Here is a 16,514-nt window from a genome sequence, read left to right as displayed (position 1 = left end):
TAACAGACACACAACCTCCATCTGTCAGTCAGCCCGGCGCCGTGGTCTGAGTATTGCTATACAAAGCATGACTCGCACCTTGCCCTGCAGGCCTTCCAGGCGCTGACACCTGCCCACGGATCCTGGACAGCAGGGACGGGCTCTGTAGATCCAGGAGACAGAAGACCCCCAAATGAGCCGGGGACGATGGGGCGTCTCCTACGAAAAAGGGACCCGGCTCACGGCGCTTCCAGAAGCACTGGTGGTTTCTCAGCACGAACTCTGGCCTCCGGAGAGCCCGGACGTCCAGGCGCAGGATCAGGCACACGACCGTCTCAGTTGTTTCCCCGCAAGCCTCGGACAGTCATGCAGACCAGGCCCAACTGGACTGAGGTCTGTCCTCTGCCCTCCTGCTGTCCCTTCTCAGGCACATGAAGTTGGTGCCAACAAAGGTGTTCCTCCCCTCGTGTTGGCAGAACCCAGGCTCCTCTCAATCCATGTCCCACAGGGAGCAGCCCTCTCGGAGTTGCCATGACGCCCCGCAGGCCTGCACCGCAGGGGACGGAGCCGCGGGCAGCAGTTCCGCTGGTGGGGGACTGGAAGAGGACCGATGCCTTAGCGTCCAGGCTGCTGGAAGGGAGGCCTGCGTGGGAATGCCCAGCAGACTCCCGCTCAGATCCTGTGGCCAGAGCTCGACCACGTCCTCTCAGAACCCGTCAGGGGAATGAGGACCTTCCATGGCTCGGAGCACGCGGATCCCCGCCAGGGAATGAGCGCATGTGCAGGGTCTGCCTTCCCTGAGCTACTGGAGTGATTGACACGCGGGGGGACCCACAGCCGGAGGCAGCGATGGCTTCTGCCAAAGGCACTGGCACTGACAAAACCGTCAAGAGCTCTAGGCAGCTCGGAAGGTGCAGCGTCGCTCACGAAGACTCCCAGCTCCCGGCACTCACGGGGAGTGTCCCCGGCGGGCGCACGCCTGTAGGAGGCTCGCCTGCGGGCCGTGCTCCCTCGGTGCCAGGTGCTCACAGAGCTCCCTCGGGTGTGAGGCTGAGGACGAACACGGAGAGGCACATACCCCGCATTCACGGGCCCTTCTCCAGTGTGAGCCTCCTGGGGCTACACCAGCCTCAGCGACGCAGCCAAAGGGCCCCCGAAACTGCCGCGGTCGTGAGGCCTGGCGCCAGCGTGAACCTTCTGGTGCCGAGCCAGATGGGAGCTCCTGCTGTAGGCTTTCCCGCACTCGCCGCACACGTGAGGCTTTTCTCCAGTGTGAACCCGCCGGTGCAGGACGAGGCTCGAGTTGCGGCTGAAGAACTTCCCACACTCGCCGCACGCGTAGGGCCGCGCTCCTGTGTGCGCCTTCTTGTGCTGGACCAGGTGGGAGCTGCTGATGTAGGCTTTGCCGCACTCGCCGCACACGTACGGCCTGGCCCCCGAGTGCACCCGCTGGTGCAGGATGAGGCTGGAGTTGTGGCTGAAGCGTTTCCCGCACTCGCCGCACGCGTACGGCTTCGCCCCGGTGTGGGTCCTCTGGTGCACGATCAGGTTGGAGCTGTGGCTGAAGAGCTTCCCGCACTCGCCGCACGCGTAGGGCCGCTCCCCGGTGTGGGTCTTCTGGTGCTGGGCCAGCGTGTCCTTGCGGCCGAAGGCCTTCCCGCAGTCGCCGCACGCGTACGGCCGGGCCCCGGTGTGGATGACCTGGTGCTGCACCAGGGTGTCCTTGCAGCCGAAGGCCTTCCCGCACTGGCCGCACACGTGGGCCCTGGCTCCCGTGTGGACGCGCCGGTGTTTGATGAGGCTGGAGTTGTGGCTGAAGAACTTGCCGCACTCGATGCACTCGAAGGGCCGGGCCCCGGTGTGGATCCTCCAGTGCTCGACCAGGTGGGAGCTCTGGCTGAAGAGCTTCCCGCACTCGCTGCACGCGTACGGCCGCTCCCCGGAGTGAAACCGCCGGTGCTGGGCCAGCGTGTCCTTGCGGCTGAAGGCCTTCCCGCACTGGCCGCAGCGGTACGGCCGCTCCCCGGTGTGGACGCGCTGGTGCTGGAGCAGGTGGGAGCTCCTGCTGTAGGCCTTGCCGCACTCGCTGCAGTCGAAGCACCGCTCCCCAGTGTGCACCCGCCGGTGCTGGGCCAGTGTGTCCTTGCGGCTGAAGGCCTTCCCGCAGTCGCTGCACGGGTAGCGCCTCTTCCCGGGGTGCAGGGTCCGGTGCACCGTTAGGTGGGACAGGTGATCGAAGGCCTCCCCACACTCCGCACACACAGGTGCTGCTTCCCCGCTGGGAGTGTTCCCGGGGGGAATGAGAGCCGATCTCTCCTGGGACACACTTCCGTGGGGCGGGCATCCGGTGGGCCCCCCTTCCGTGTGAGTCACCCGCCTGTCCAGCGGCGGGAAGGTGCTCAGGAAGGCGTCCCCGTCGTTGCGGCTGAAGAGCACCCGTGCCTCGCGCTGCCCCTGGTGGCGCCCGGGGCTGGCACCGTGTGGGGAAGACTCCGAGAGCCCAGTCCCCCTGCATGGGCTCAGCCCACAGTGAGCCGGCCGGTGCCGGAAGAGGCCCATCCCACCCTCCCTGCAGGGACAGGGCCTCCCGAAGGTGGGGGTGGCACAGCTCTTCCCCGAGGCCCCACCATCGTCCCCGCTGCGGGGGCGCTCTGCACCGTGCTGGTCAGAGTCTGCACCCCGTGTGCACGGGTCCCGCGTGGGGTGCGACCCCTGGAGACCGCCCGGGGGCACAGCGTCTTTCGGGAGCGGGTCCCACACCTCCCACGGGAGGGCTGGCTGGGCACGTGGACCTGGCTCCGGTGTCCCGGCCCGCGACGCGTCTGCAGAAGCGCTCTCCTCGGAAGGGGCCGCCTCAGGGTCGGCGTCGCGCCAGCAACCTGCAAGCAGAGAGGTGCTGGCCGAGTGCACGTGGCCGCGGCGGGAAGAGCAGCCTGGCCCACCCCGTGTCACACACCCAGGAACGAGCCCGCGGGCCCGCTGGCTGGAGCAGGGAGCCAGGGGAGCGCGAGGAAGGGCCCCGTCAGCCCTGGGCCTCTAGGGGTCACAGAATGGAGGAGCCCGATGCCGGGTAAAGACTACGATGGGGTGCAGTCCAGGGGGGGAGGCGAGGTCTCCCGCTCACTCCCCTACAGAAGGGCGTCAGCGGGCCTGGCTGCTGGGCCTGCTGAGCTCGTGCGAAGGCCGGGCCAGGCCCAGGGATCTGACTGCACGCAAGCCGCTGGCTCTAAGGACGATCTGAGGGTGCGTGCTCCCCTCACGGCACATGGAAGTAGGCGGGAGGAATGAGTGTCACTATGGGCTTGGGGAGGAAACACGTGCGCACGAGCAGGCTGCAGGGACGCCTGGCGCCCAGCCCTAGCGGGACTCGGTCTCCCAGCTCCTGCTCTGCAGGGCCCGGCCTCTCTGGGCCTGTCACGGCGGCTGCCATCCGGTCTGCCCGGCAGGCACTGGGGCTGCTGCCTGTCTCCATCGGGGCCGCTCCGTGGGTCTGCCAGATGGAGGGGACGCAGGCAGCCCGGGGGTGGGGCTCAGTTGCCTGAGTGTGGTCCATGCACCACAAGGTCGCCGGCCCGGTCCCTGGTCAGGGCACCTGCCTGGGTTGTGGCCCGATCCCCAGTAGGCGGCGTGCAGGAGGCAGCTGGTCGATGTTTCTCTCTCACATCAGTGTTCCTCTCTCTCTCCCTCCCTCTCTAAAATCAATAAAAACGTTTAAAAAAAGAAGAAGCAGCAGCAGACAGGCGGAGGAGTGGCCTCGTCACAGATGTTTACAAAGAGTCTCGGATGTTTGGCAGAACAGCCCCGTGGCCACGTCCACACCTGCAGGTCCTGGCCGAGGGCCCTGGGAATGTCAGCCGAGGACGAGGGCAAACCTGGGACACGGAGGCGCTGGGGGCTGGACAGCCACCGGCCAGGGAGTGCCCCTGCCAGGCAGAATCCACAGGGCCGACTGGGAAAGCCCGCGTCCCCCACCTGTTCCCTCCGGGCTCTGGGCAGCAGGTGGGGGCTCCTCAGCGAGGGAGGGTCCTACACACGACCCAGCCCTGGCCCCGAGCCGAGGGGGAGGGAGGAGGCTCAAAGCTCTCGCTGGACAGAAAGCCGCCCCCGGAGCAGGGCCCATGCAAACCAGGGACCCGAGTGGGTGTGGGCAGGTGGAAGGCAGCCATGAAGATGCCCCAGGGCTGCCTCCCTCTCAACACCCCTGCCCTCAGATAAGCTTCTCTGTGGACGGACTGACCCACCCGCCTCTAAGGAGCAGAATGAAGCAAAAACGACGGGCTGTCACTTCCAGGTCACAGACCAGCCGCGTCCGCCCTGGCGCCCTCGCTGGCTCACTGGCTCAGAGGGCAGGCGGCCCCGTGCTGTCAGGCACCGCAGAGGCCAGCAGCGGCCCCGAGGGAGGCCTTGGCCCACGGCCAGCGCGGAGCTACGCTCAGGCCACGAACAGCGGGAAACGGAACCTGGCGAAGGGACAGGCGTGAGTTCGTGAGCAGATTCTTCCTGGCCGGGCCTGCAGCGAGCACGCGGCTCAGGCCACAGCGCGGCTGGCACCTCCCGGGCGGCCCGAGCCAGAAGCACCAGGGACCAGGCTCCGGGACCAGACTCCCGATGCACCGACACTGAGATAGCGAAAGTTCACGGGGTCAAACCACTAAACGTGGGGGATCTGCCACGCAAAACAGGTCACGGGGCCGGGACTCACCCAGGGAGGACACGAGGGCGAAGTTCTCCAGCATCACGTCACGGTACAGGCGCCTCTGGGCCTCGTCCAGGAGCCCCCACTCCTCCCGGGAGAAGTACACGAACACGTCTTCGAAGGTCACACAGCCCTGGGGGACGGGGACAGCTCAACCCACAGGCAGCATGGCCTCCCTCCCAGCTCCCACTGGTCCCACGGGGCACCCCGGGCCCCCGTCCTCCCCAGCTCCCAGCCCCCAGCTCCTCCCTCCCAGCTCCCACTGGTCCCACGGGCACCCCGGGCCCCCGTCCTCCCCAGCTCCCAGCCCCCAGCTCCTCCCTCCCAGCTCCCACTGCTCCCCCGGGGCACCCCGGGCCCCCGTCCTCCCCAGCTCCCAGCCCCCAGCTCCTCCCTCCCAGCTCCCACTGGTCCCACGGGCACCCCAGGCCCCCGTCCCCCCCAGCCCCCAGCTCCTCCCTCCCAGCTCCTCCCTCCCAGCTCCCACTGGTCCCATGGGCACCCCAGGCCCCCGTCCTCCCCAGCCCCCAGCTCCTCCCTCCCAGCTCCCACTGCTCCCATGGGCACCCCAGGCCCCCGTCCTCCCCAGCCCCCAGCTCCTCCCTCCTAGCTCCCACTGGTCCCATGGGCACCCCGGGTCCCGTCCTTCCCAGCCCCCAGCTCCTCCCTCCCAGATATCACTGCTCCCACGGGCACCCCGGGCCCCATCCTCCCCAGCCCCCAGCTCCTCCCTCCCAGCTCCCACTGGTCCCACGGGCACCCCGGGTCCCATCCTCCCCAGCCCCCAGCTCCCAGGAGACACCAGGCTTCGGCAGGGCTGGCGCCCACTGTCCCCTCACAACCTCTGATCTCCGAGTCCAGCCCAGAGCAGCAGCAGCGGGTGAGCTGACAGGTGCCATGTACACTGTGGGTCTGGCAGGAAGGGCCCGACACTCCCCTGCCAGCTGGTTCTGCTGTCGCCCAGACCCAAGCCTCCCAGACACAGCCTAAGGCTGTGAGGTCACACTCACCCCATATACAGACCACGCATCGGACCGCCCACTAACACCGACAGCCTCCTGGTCCACACCACGTGCACCCGAAACCCCTCCCCCAGCTGCACAGTGACCAGGACGGGCTCCCCGGCCTTTGCGGCCGCCGCCGCTGCCACCAGGAGCCGGGCCCCCAGGGGGAGGTCCCAGTTGGTTACTAACAGCATCGCCACCGGGACCTGAGGTGCTCCCTGCTGAGCTGAAACCACGGCTCCACCCCATCCCGCCTTCGGACGTCTCTGACCAGGACTCAGCCCCGTGTCCAGTGTGACGCTCAGCTAAGGGGTCCCTGGGGCTTAAGCACGAAAGCCCGACTCCCCCTGCGGCCACTGACAGTGACTCCTGCCCCTGACGTCTCCCTCAGTTGAAGGCACCTCCATCGTCCTACCTGCTAAAGCAAAAATCAATAAACCAAACCCCCGGAGTCACCCACGACTCCCCCTTCCTCTCACTCACCCTTCACAGCAGAAGACCCAGCCCCCCACTTAAGGAACAGATGCAAAATCCACCAACTCTGCCCTGTCCCAGCCACCAGCCCACGCGGGGACATTGCGGCAGGTCCCTCCCCGCTTCCCGGCTCTGCTCTCAGCCAGCCCGCAGCCACAGGGGGCCGGGGCCTGTGAGGCTGGGCGTCAGGTCACCTCTCACACCTTCCAGGGTCGCCACCCTCAGAAACAGCCCAGCCCGCGGCCTGCCCCCCCTGCCCGTCTCCCAGCCCTGTTCCCCGGGGCATCACGCAGACCTGGGGTTCTCTGGGGACTCCCAGCGCCATCTTCCCTCCAGGCATTTGCTGCTCCTGTGCCTGATACCTCACCCCCCGCCCAGTCCTCATCCTGTCGGCTGCCAAGAGTAGGAAGCTCTCTGCATAACCCCAGGCCTAGACTCAGAACCCCGGGATAGAGATGAGCCCCTTGTAGGGGGCCCCCAGGGTCAAGCGCAGAGAGAGGAGCAAGCGAAGAGTCTCATCAGAAAATCGGGGGGCCCTGCTTTACAAACACACACAGCCCTGGCCGGTGAGGCTCAGTGGATAGAGCGCCAGCCTGCGGATTTCAACGTCCCAGGTTCCATTCCCTTCAAGGGCAGGGACCTCGGTTGCAGGCTGGGCCATGGTCGGGGCTCATGTGGGAGGCAAGCAATGGATGTGTCTCTCTCACATCGACATTTCTCTCTCTCTTCCCTCCCTTCCACTCTCTTTAAAAATCAATGGGGAGCCCTGATTGGTGTGGCTCAGTGAGTAGAGCATCGGCCTGCCGACTGGAGGGTCCCGGGTTCGATTCCGGGCAAGGGCATGTACCTTGGTTGCGGGCACATCCCCAGTAGGAGATGTGCAGGAGGCAGCTGATCCATGTTTCTCTCTCACCGATGTTTCTAACTCTCTATCCCTCTCCCTTCCTCTCTGTAAAAAATCAATAAAATATATATTAAAAAAAAGAAATCCATCGGCCTCCCCGCCCCGCCCCCTGCGCCCCCCTCTTTCCACTCCGCAGCCACAGGGCGCGACTCACACACAAGCCGGGTCCCCTCCTCCGTCCCAAACCTTCCATGGCGCCCACCGCCGCCAGCAGCGGCCCGGCTCCTCGGCTGCCTCCCCGGCCTGCGCCCCGGCCGTCGGCTCCCTCCTCACCCGACGCGGCGGAAGCCCGAGGCTCCCGCCACCTCCGCGCTGCAGAGCCGGGTGCCCGCGGGGCCGGTGCGCCCCTCACGCCGGGACACGGGGACGCGGAGCCCCGGCTCAGATCGCACCGACCCCGAGCCGAGTCCCAGGAGGAGGGAGCTAAGAGGGGGACCGAAGGCCCGGAAACACACCGGCCCCGAGCCCAGTCCCAGGAGGAGGGAGCTAAGAGGGGGACCGAAGGCCCGGAAACACACCGGCCCCGAGCCGAGTCCCAGTTAGGAGGGAGCGGCCTCCCGCCACTCACCGCAGCCGGGTCCGTCCTCGCCGCGGCCGCCATGGGGTCCCGCGCGCAGGCCCGGGGCCGCACCCCTCCCCGCGGCCAGGGACCGCGCGCCCGTCCCTCTCGCTCCGGGGAGAAGGCGCACCGGGCTCAGGGAGCCGCCGCCGGGGACCGACCGGGACGGGCCGCGGGCGCCAAGGCCTCGGACAGAGCGCGGCCCCCGCGGACACCTCGGCGCAGCGCCGCCCGCCCCCCGGCGGGGACCATGGCGCGTCCTCGGGCGCGGGGGGGGCGTCCTTTCCCGGTAACCGTCCTTCTCGGCTCCTGTCCGAGGACGCGCGGCCAGCGGACCGCACCCGGAATCTCAGCCTCAGCGGCCGGAGTGGACTGACAGACCGGGCGCGGGCTAAATACGTCATGGGCCGGCGCCGGCAGTCCCGCCCCTGTCTGACAGGCGTCAGGAAACGCCATCTGCTGCGCGGTCATGACGCAACGCCTAGGCGCCGGACACAGGCTTCTGGGTAATGTAGTTTGTTGAGCGGCATCCAAGCGGGCGTGGGGCAGCTTTGAGATGCTGGTGAGGGCGGCGCGAAGGCGCTGAGACCTTTAGTGGCGGGAGAGCGTCTTGAAGGGGACGCGCCCACATTTCCGTGGTGGACGGGGACCCATTCTGTAATCCTGGAAGAGGTGCTTCACTTCTTCCACTGGAGATGTGTGTATGTATGGAATTAGGGGAAGGGCACTGAGATTTATGCTGAGCAAGGGCCCGGCCAGTGTTGCTCAGTGGTTGAGCCCCGACCTATGAACCTGGAGGTCAGGGCTCAGGGCACATGTCCCAGTTGCGCCTGGATCCCGGGGAGGGAGGGGCCGTGCAGGAGGCAGCCAGTCGATGAAGTTCCTCTCTCTTCGGTGTTTGTATCCCTCTCCCTGAAAATCAGTTAAAACAAACCAACCCCCGCCCCTCCCCCCCCCACACACACACAGTATCACCTCACACTTTTAAGAATGGATGCCATCAGGTAGATAAACCTTGGCCGGTTTGGCCCAGTGGGTAGAGCGTCAGCCTGCAGACCTAGGGTCCCGGGTTCATTCTGGTCAGGGCACATGGCCAGGCTGTGGGCTCATCCGTGGTGAGGGGCATGCAGGAGGCAGCGGATCCATAATTCTCTCTCATCATTGATGTTTCTCTCAATCCTTCCTTTTTGACATCAATAAAAATGTATTTTTAAAAAATTAAAAATAAATCTACCTTATGATCCAGCAATTCCACTTCTGGGTATGTAGCCAAAGGAAATGAAAAACAGGCTATTGAAGAGACATATGCACCCGTGTTTATTACAGCATCATTCACAACAGCCAGGAAGTGCAGACAGCCTAGTGCCAGCGATGGATGGATGGATGGATGGATGGATGAAAGAAGGTGTGATACACACACACACACAGAATATTGTTCAACCTCGAGACAGGAGGAAATGCTGTCATCTGTGAAACACGGTGGACCTTGAGGACATTACGCTGAGACAGAGAAGGACAAACCCTGCATGATGTCCCTTATAGGTGGAATCTGAAACAAACAAAACAAAAACAAACAGGACTAGAAAAACCAGGAGAGGGCTGGTGGTTTACCCAAGGCTGGTGGGTGGGGACAGGAGAGAGTGCCAAGGGCACATACTTGCAACTAGTAGGTCAGTGGTTCCTGGAGACCCAGTACACAGGATGGAGTTACACCCAATGACGTGATCGTAAGCATCAAACGTGACATGTGCTCCCACCACAGAGGTGACAGCTACTGCCAGACGGCAACCACTGTGCAATATAAAGCTATCAGATAAATAGACTGTGCATCTGAGACTTATACAACATCATGTCCATTGTGTCTCAAAAACAACATGTCATAAATACATTAACCTGAGGCCTGGAATGGTCTTAACCTGTACAGTAAAGCATGCCCATCCACAGGTAAGTCCTTCTCTCCTCCCATACAGAGTGCATTAGGGAACATTTTTTAGTATTCTCCTGCCGGCTCCATAGATGATCTCCTGCCGGCTCCATGGATGATCTCCTTCAGGCTCCATGGATGATCTCCTTCAGGCTCCATAGATTAGCGGTTCTCAACCTGTGGGTCACGACCCCTTTGGTGGTCGAACGGCCCTTTCACAGGGGTCACCTAAGACCATCCTGCATATCAGATATTTACATGACAATTCATCACAGTAGCAACATTACAGTTATGAAGTAGCAACGATAATAATTTTATGGTTGGGTCACAGCATGATGAACTGTATTTAAAGGGCCAGAAGGTTGAGAACCACTGTCACAGACGATCTCCTTCAGGCTCCGAGGGCTTCATAAATGAAGTCGTCACATGTATCAGACTGACGCTCCTCACGGGCGGAGACAGTGTTTTGCGACAAAGGAAGATTTCGGCGAACACCCGCGGCCGCTCTCGGGGGGGAGGGCAGAGCTGTGCACTGAGTCAGTGAAGGGACGAGGCCGATTCACCCCAAGCCCTGCTGTCCCCGCCCCCAACAGCATCATGAAGAACTGCCGTGGGCTCCTCAGGGAACCGGAGAGAAGCCACAGGTGCTCTCCTCTCTCTCACATCCACTCTCCTTCCTCCCCCTTGATGTCTGCTTTTTGTTCTTAACGTTCCTGTGATTTCTTCTCAGCGCTCACCGAGGGCAGAGCGGCAGCTGAAGGATTTTGTCAACAGCCCTGGCCCTTCATCAGTTTCCAGATGCGGCCGCATCCTCCACTCCCCGCCAGCGACCTGGGGAGGAGAAACGCTGGTGACGTGTGTGACCGATGGGTGGCAAGCGGCCCCCACAACAAACATGCCCGAGACAGCTGGGACCGACCACGGGGCCGTGGGCAGAACACGGGCGTGGAATCAGGATGAGGCAGGGCTGGGGCCTCAGAGGTCACAGAACAAAGGAGACGCCACAGGGGAGAGGGTGTGAGGATGGCAACAGCCCGGCTGGTGTGGCTCAGCGGTTGAGCGTCAACCTATGAACCAGGAGGTCAGGGTTCGATTCCCGGTCAGGGCACAGGCCTTGGTTGCAGGCTCCATCCCCAGTATAGGGCGTGCGGGAGGCAGCCGATCCATGATTTCCTATCATCATTGATGTTTCTATCTGTCCCTCTCTCTACCTCTGAAAGCAATTAAATAACTACATATATTATATTAGTATATATGGGTGGGAACAGTGCACGGAGGAGAGGCACGGTCTCCCATCAGGGCCGCGGCTCCCGGGACGGATGAGGGCTGTGCTCAGGGCTCTGTCCAGGGCCACAGAGCTCTGGCTGCAGCTGAACACTCAGTCCTCAGGGGAAGGCAGGGACGGGTACCGCTGACCCGTTAAAGGGAAGCCGGTGCTGAGCAGCTCGTCACCGAGTGCCAAGCGAAGAGCAGACGAGACCCGGGCCGGGGGGTGGGGGCTACGGTGCCCGAGGTCAGGGTCGGACCGAGCAACGCCGAACCCAGGCCAGGAGCCCGCAGTGGCTCAGCTGCTGGAGCATGGCCCCGTGCGCCCGAAGGCTACGGGTTTGTGTCTCAGTCAGGGCACACACCTAGGCTGCAGGTTCAATCCCCAGTCAGGGCGGGTACGAGAGGCACCTGAGCGATGTATCTCTGTCACATCAATGTTTCTCTCTTTAAAGACATATCCTCAGTGCCCTTACCGGTTTGGCTCAGTGGATAGTGCATTGGCCTGCGGACTGAAGGGTCCCGGGTTCGATTCTGGTCAAGGGCATGTACCTGGTTGCGGGCACATCCCAAGTAGGGAGTGTGCAGGAGGCAGCTGGTTGATGTTTCTAACTATCCCTCTCCCTTCCTCTCTGTAAAAAAATCAATAAAATAGATTAAAAAATAAATAAAATAAAAATAAAAACGTATCCTCAGGGGAGGATGAAAACAAAACAAATCAAGACAAACAGGGGCCGAGGGTAGGACGCGGTCAGCCGCCGATGCTGGGCGTCACGTGAGCCAGCCCCGATGCACCCTGAGCCACGCTCCTCACGGCTCCTCACCGGGCCAGGCCTCCCCCTGGTCTCCTCTGTGGGGCCTGGAGCTGCGCCCACCTTCTCAGGAACCCGGGCGCTGCGCCTACTCCGCGTGGGTGACCGCAGGGGCCCTGGAGACGGCGAGTCCTGAGGGGAAAGAAGGGCTGGTGAGTGGCTGGCGGGGACCCGGGGGGCCCTCCCCACAGGGAAGAAAAGCCCATATTAGAAAAAATCCCGTAAGAAGGTTCTGCAGGAACAGCTCTGTCCCACAAGGAACGATCCCGCCAGGGCCTACCGTCCCCGGGACAGTCGGGCCCAGGAAATGCCAGCCGGGGTCCTGGGGGCAGAACCTAGGAGCAGAGGGGCCGAGCATTTAGACAGTCACACCCCCAGGGGTCGCCCGGCCACCTGGGACCTGCTGGGCCGACGGCGAGGCTCAGGCCACACCACTCTTCATCTCACCGCTTCGGGCAGGAGACAGACGTGGGGCAGCCTCAGGACTCACACCACCTACGACAGACCCGAGACAGACAGCTGCCCCTTGTGGGGGTGAGTGGGGCCGAACCTAAAAACTTTCCTAATCAAGTGAATGGGACATCCCTCCTGGAAACAGGTTACAAAAATGCCCGAATCCATCTTGGACGTCGTCTCACGCTCTTGGAAACCGACGGCCTTGTTACCTGCTCATGAAGACAAGATGGCAAGAAACAGGAAGGGGCCTGGCCGGTGTGGCTCAGTGGATAGAGCGTCAGCCTGCAGACTCAAGGGTCCCAGGTTCGATTCCGGTCAAGGGCATGTACCTTGGTTGCTGGCACATCTCCAGTAGGGGGCGTGCAAGAGGCAGCTGATCGATGTTTCTCTCTCATCAATGTTTCTAACTCTCTACCCCTTCCCCCTCCTCCTCTCTGTAAAAAATCAATAAAATATATTTAAAAAAAAAAAAAAGAGTTTGATTCTGGTCAAGGGCATATGCCTGGGTTTCGGGCTCCATCCCTAGCAGGGGGCCTGCAAGAGGGAGTCAATCAATCATTCCCTCTCATCACTGATGTTTCTAGCTCTCTCCCCCTCACTTCCTCTATGAAATCAAGGAAAATATATTATACAAAAAAGAGAAACTGAGGAAGGGCTCCGACCAACAGCCTCTTCATTCGGCTCCAGTGTAAGCCTTGAGGTGAGACGGCCGCCCCGGACAGCGTGACCCCAAGGTCACAACGACCTCGCGCTCCCCGTGCCCACGTAGGATAAGCCTGATGCTTGACCCACAGAACCTGTGAGATAATAAATGTGTTTTCAGCCCTAGCCAGTTTGGCTCACTGGATAGAGCATCGGCCTGGTGACTGAAGAGTCCCGGGTTCAATTCCGGTCAAGGGCATGTACCTGGGTTGCAGGCACATCCCCAGTAGGGGGTGTGCAGGAGGCTCATCGATGTTTCTAACTCTCTATCCCTCTCCCTTCCTCTCTGTAAAAAAATCAATAAAATTTATTTAAATAAAATAAATAAATAAATGTGTTTTCAACCCACTAAGCTGGGGGGGATTTCCCGCGTAGCAACCGGTCACGGGGCCGGGACTCACCCAGGGAGGACACGAGGGCGAAGTTCTCCAGCATCACGTCGCGGTACAGGCGCCTCTGAGCCTCGTCCAGGAGCCCCCACTCCTCCCGGGAGAAGTACACGAACACGTCCTCGAAGGTCACACAGCCCTGGGGGACGGGGACAGCTCAGCCCACAGGCAGCAAGGCCTCCCTCCCAGCTCTCACTATTCACACCGGCACCCCGGGCTCCCGTCCTCCCCAGCCCCCAGCCCCCAGGAGACACCAGGCCTCGGCAGGGCTGGCACCCGCTGTCCCCCCAATAGCCTCTGATCTCCGAGTCCAGCCCAGAGCGGGAGCAGTGGGTGAGCCAACAGACACTTTTCGGGGCAGAAACAGACTATTGGGGAGCAGCTATCATTCTAAGAAACAGGAATTGCCCTGACCGGTGTGGGTCAGTGGATAGAGCATCGGCCTGCGGACTGAAGGGTCCCAGGTTCGATTCTGGTCAAGGGCATGTACCTTGGTTGCAGGCACATCCCCAGTGGGGAGTGTGCAGGAGGCAGCTGATCAATGTTTTTAACTCTCTATCCCTCTCCCTTCCTCTCTGTAAAAAATCAGTAAATATAAAAAAATTAAAATAAAAAAGAAATAGGAATCATGGTCTGTTAACCGTGTCTGTTTGGCTCTGATCAAAGAAAACACATTCTGATTGGCTGGGAGCTGCATGTGGGGTCTGAGAGCTGCCCTGGAAATGCAGCCCATCCTCATTATCAGGAAAAGATTAATAATCCAGTTGCAGAAACCAGCGCCACCAGCCCTATGCACACCCGCAGGTGTTTGCAAATCTCCAGCCCCCATTACCTGTGAACTGCCCACCTGGCACACCCTTCTGCCTACTTCCCTGGGTTGCAGGCTGGATCCCCAGTGTGGGGCGTGCGGGAGGCAGCCGATCCATGATTCTCTCTCATCATTGATGTTTCTCTCTCCCTCTTCCTTCCTCTCTGAAATCAATAAAAACTATATTTTTTAAAAAAAGGGAAGCCCTGAGATCAACTAAAGGACTTGTATGCATGCATATAAGCATAACCAATGGACGTAAGACACTGGGGGATAGGGGAGGCTAGGGGACTGTCTAGGGCGGGGTGATAAAATGGACACATATGTAATACCCTTTGTAATACTTTAAGCAATAAAAAAAAAAAAAAAGGGAAGCCCTGATCGGTTTGGCTCAGTGGATAGAGCGTCGGCCTGCGGACTCAAGGGTCCCAGGTTCGATTCCGGTCAAGGGCATGGACCTTGGTTGCGGGCACATCCCCAGTGGGGGGCGTGCAGTAGACAGCTGATCGATGTTTTTCTCTCATCCATGTTTTTCTCTATCCCTCTCCCTCCCTCTCTATAAAAAATCAATAAAATATATTTTTAAAAAAAGATAACAATTCCTGACCTTTACTTGTGGTAAATAACAAAAAACATAAAACACATATGTACACAGGTCGAGATGACGAAACTTTTTAAAAAAATATATTTTATTGATTTTTTACAGAGAGAAAGGGAGAGGGATAGAGAGTTAGAAACATCGATGAGAGAGAAACATCGATCAGCTGCCTCCTGTACACCCCCCACTGGGGATGTGCCCGCAACCAAGGTACATGCCCTTGACCAGAATCGAACCCAGGACCCTTGAGTCCGCAGGCGGATGCTCTAGCCATTGAGCTGAACCGGTTAGGAGTATGTGTATGTATGTGTATATATATGTATATATTATATGTATACGTATATATTATACATACATGTGTATATTATACGTATATGTATATATGACATGTATATGCATATATTATACATATATGTATATATACATATAATATATACACATATCATATATACACATATACATATACATATATATATATAAATAAAATAATGGGAGACGGCGACATAACCACGAAACGACCTCCGTGGAGTCCGAGGTGACCCAGGGCTGTCCGTGTTGGAACAGACGCTCACTTAGGACCCGAACCGCCTCCGCTGAACGGGCTCCCGTAGTGACAGGCGGCCGGACCCTGGGACTGTCCGGGTTCAAGTCCATGTAAACTGGGGGTCTGGCAGGAAGGATCCCCCTATCACCCCCACCCCCGCCCGCCAGTCCCCCGGGGGTCCGGGTGTCGCCCAGACCCAGGCCTCCCGCCCTCCGTTCCCACGCTCCCCGCTCCCCTCCCGCCCGCCTCGCTGCCAGGCTCCGAGCTGCCGCCAGGGGGACCCCGAGGAACGAGATGTGCGTGAAACCAGCCCCGTCCTCTGCGCCCAAACTTTCCCCGGGAAGCGCAGCTCCGCGACACCCCCCGCCCAGCCCCACCTCCAAGCCCTGGCCACGCCTGTCCCGGGCCCGGCCGGCCCTGCCCGACCCCATTCCCCGCGCAGACCCCGGGGACGGCCCGGGAGTGACCCCTTCCAGGGCCGCCGCCACCCGCGGGGGCAGGGGCGGGGACCGTGCCGGGGGGACGGGGCGAGGCCCCGGGGGCCCCACACGCACCTGCGCGGAATTCATCGGCGCTGCCGCCCCAGCCGCGGGGCCGAGCGGGCGGCGAGGGGCCCTGGGAGGCAGGCGGCCTCTCTCCCGGCGTCGGAATAAAACGGCCGGACGCGCTGCCCGGGCCCAGGGCGCGGCCGTCGGCGGTGGCGGCGCCGTCTCCCCGGCTCAGCCCCGGAGTCGCGCCCACGCGGGCCTCCGGGGGCCACGTGGTCACGGCCCAACCAGCTGTCGCCCGCGGAAGGACTCCGGAAGTGGACAGGAAGTCCCGCCCCCCGGCGCAGGAAACGCCCCTCTCCTGCTCCGCCAATGGCCCCGCGCTGGGCGATGCGGTCTGTGGCGCCTCCAGCGCATGCGCCGCTTCGTCTCCTTGGCAACGGGCCGCGGCGTCGCTGACACCGACCGGAAATACAGAGCCTTGTTTCCAAACACAGGGGCGGGGTTTCGCTTTCCCTTGAAAACACGCCAATTCCTGCCTCGGGACGGACGTGGCTCCGTGGTGGAGCCTCCGGGAGGCGGAGGTCACGGTTAGAGGTGGATTCCGAAAAAAAAAAAAAAAAAAAAGAAGTGGATTCCCGGCCAGGGCTCGGTCCCCAGTGTGGGGTGCGCGGAGGCAGCCAGTTAGTGATTCTCTCTCATCAGTGATATTTCTCGCTCTCCCTCTGCCTCTGAAATCAATTAAAAACTATATTTTAAAGAAACACCCGAGAGCATTATCGCAATTCATTGAGGTTCTGCTTCCTAGCAACTGTCAACAGGTTGGTTCAAATAAACTCACAAAAATTCTTAAAAAACAAAAAACAAACAAACAAAAAACACCCAAATGTCCGTGAGCCCGCAGGCGAGGC

The 16,514-nt window shown here is 61.1% G+C and overlaps 1 long non-coding RNA gene across 1 annotated transcript; it reads right to left on the bottom strand.

Annotated features, from left to right (window-relative positions):
- Positions 1-8,909: 8,909 nt before the first annotated feature.
- Positions 8,910-11,438, bottom strand: LOC308530534. The gene is made up of 2 exons (XR_013996863.1): positions 11,283-11,438; positions 8,910-10,371 (listed from the first exon to the last, which is right to left on the bottom strand). It is a non-coding gene; the product is annotated as an uncharacterized lncRNA (long non-coding RNA).
- Between the last annotated feature and the right edge of the window lie 5,076 nt (positions 11,439-16,514).

Source organism: Myotis nattereri (assembly GCF_964212035.1).
Source record: "Myotis nattereri genome assembly, chromosome: 15".
NCBI classification, from domain to species: Eukaryota; Metazoa; Chordata; class Mammalia; order Chiroptera; family Vespertilionidae; genus Myotis; species Myotis nattereri.
The sequence above is the reverse complement of the archived record's forward strand: the minus strand, read 5'-3'. Positions and strand labels throughout refer to the sequence as shown.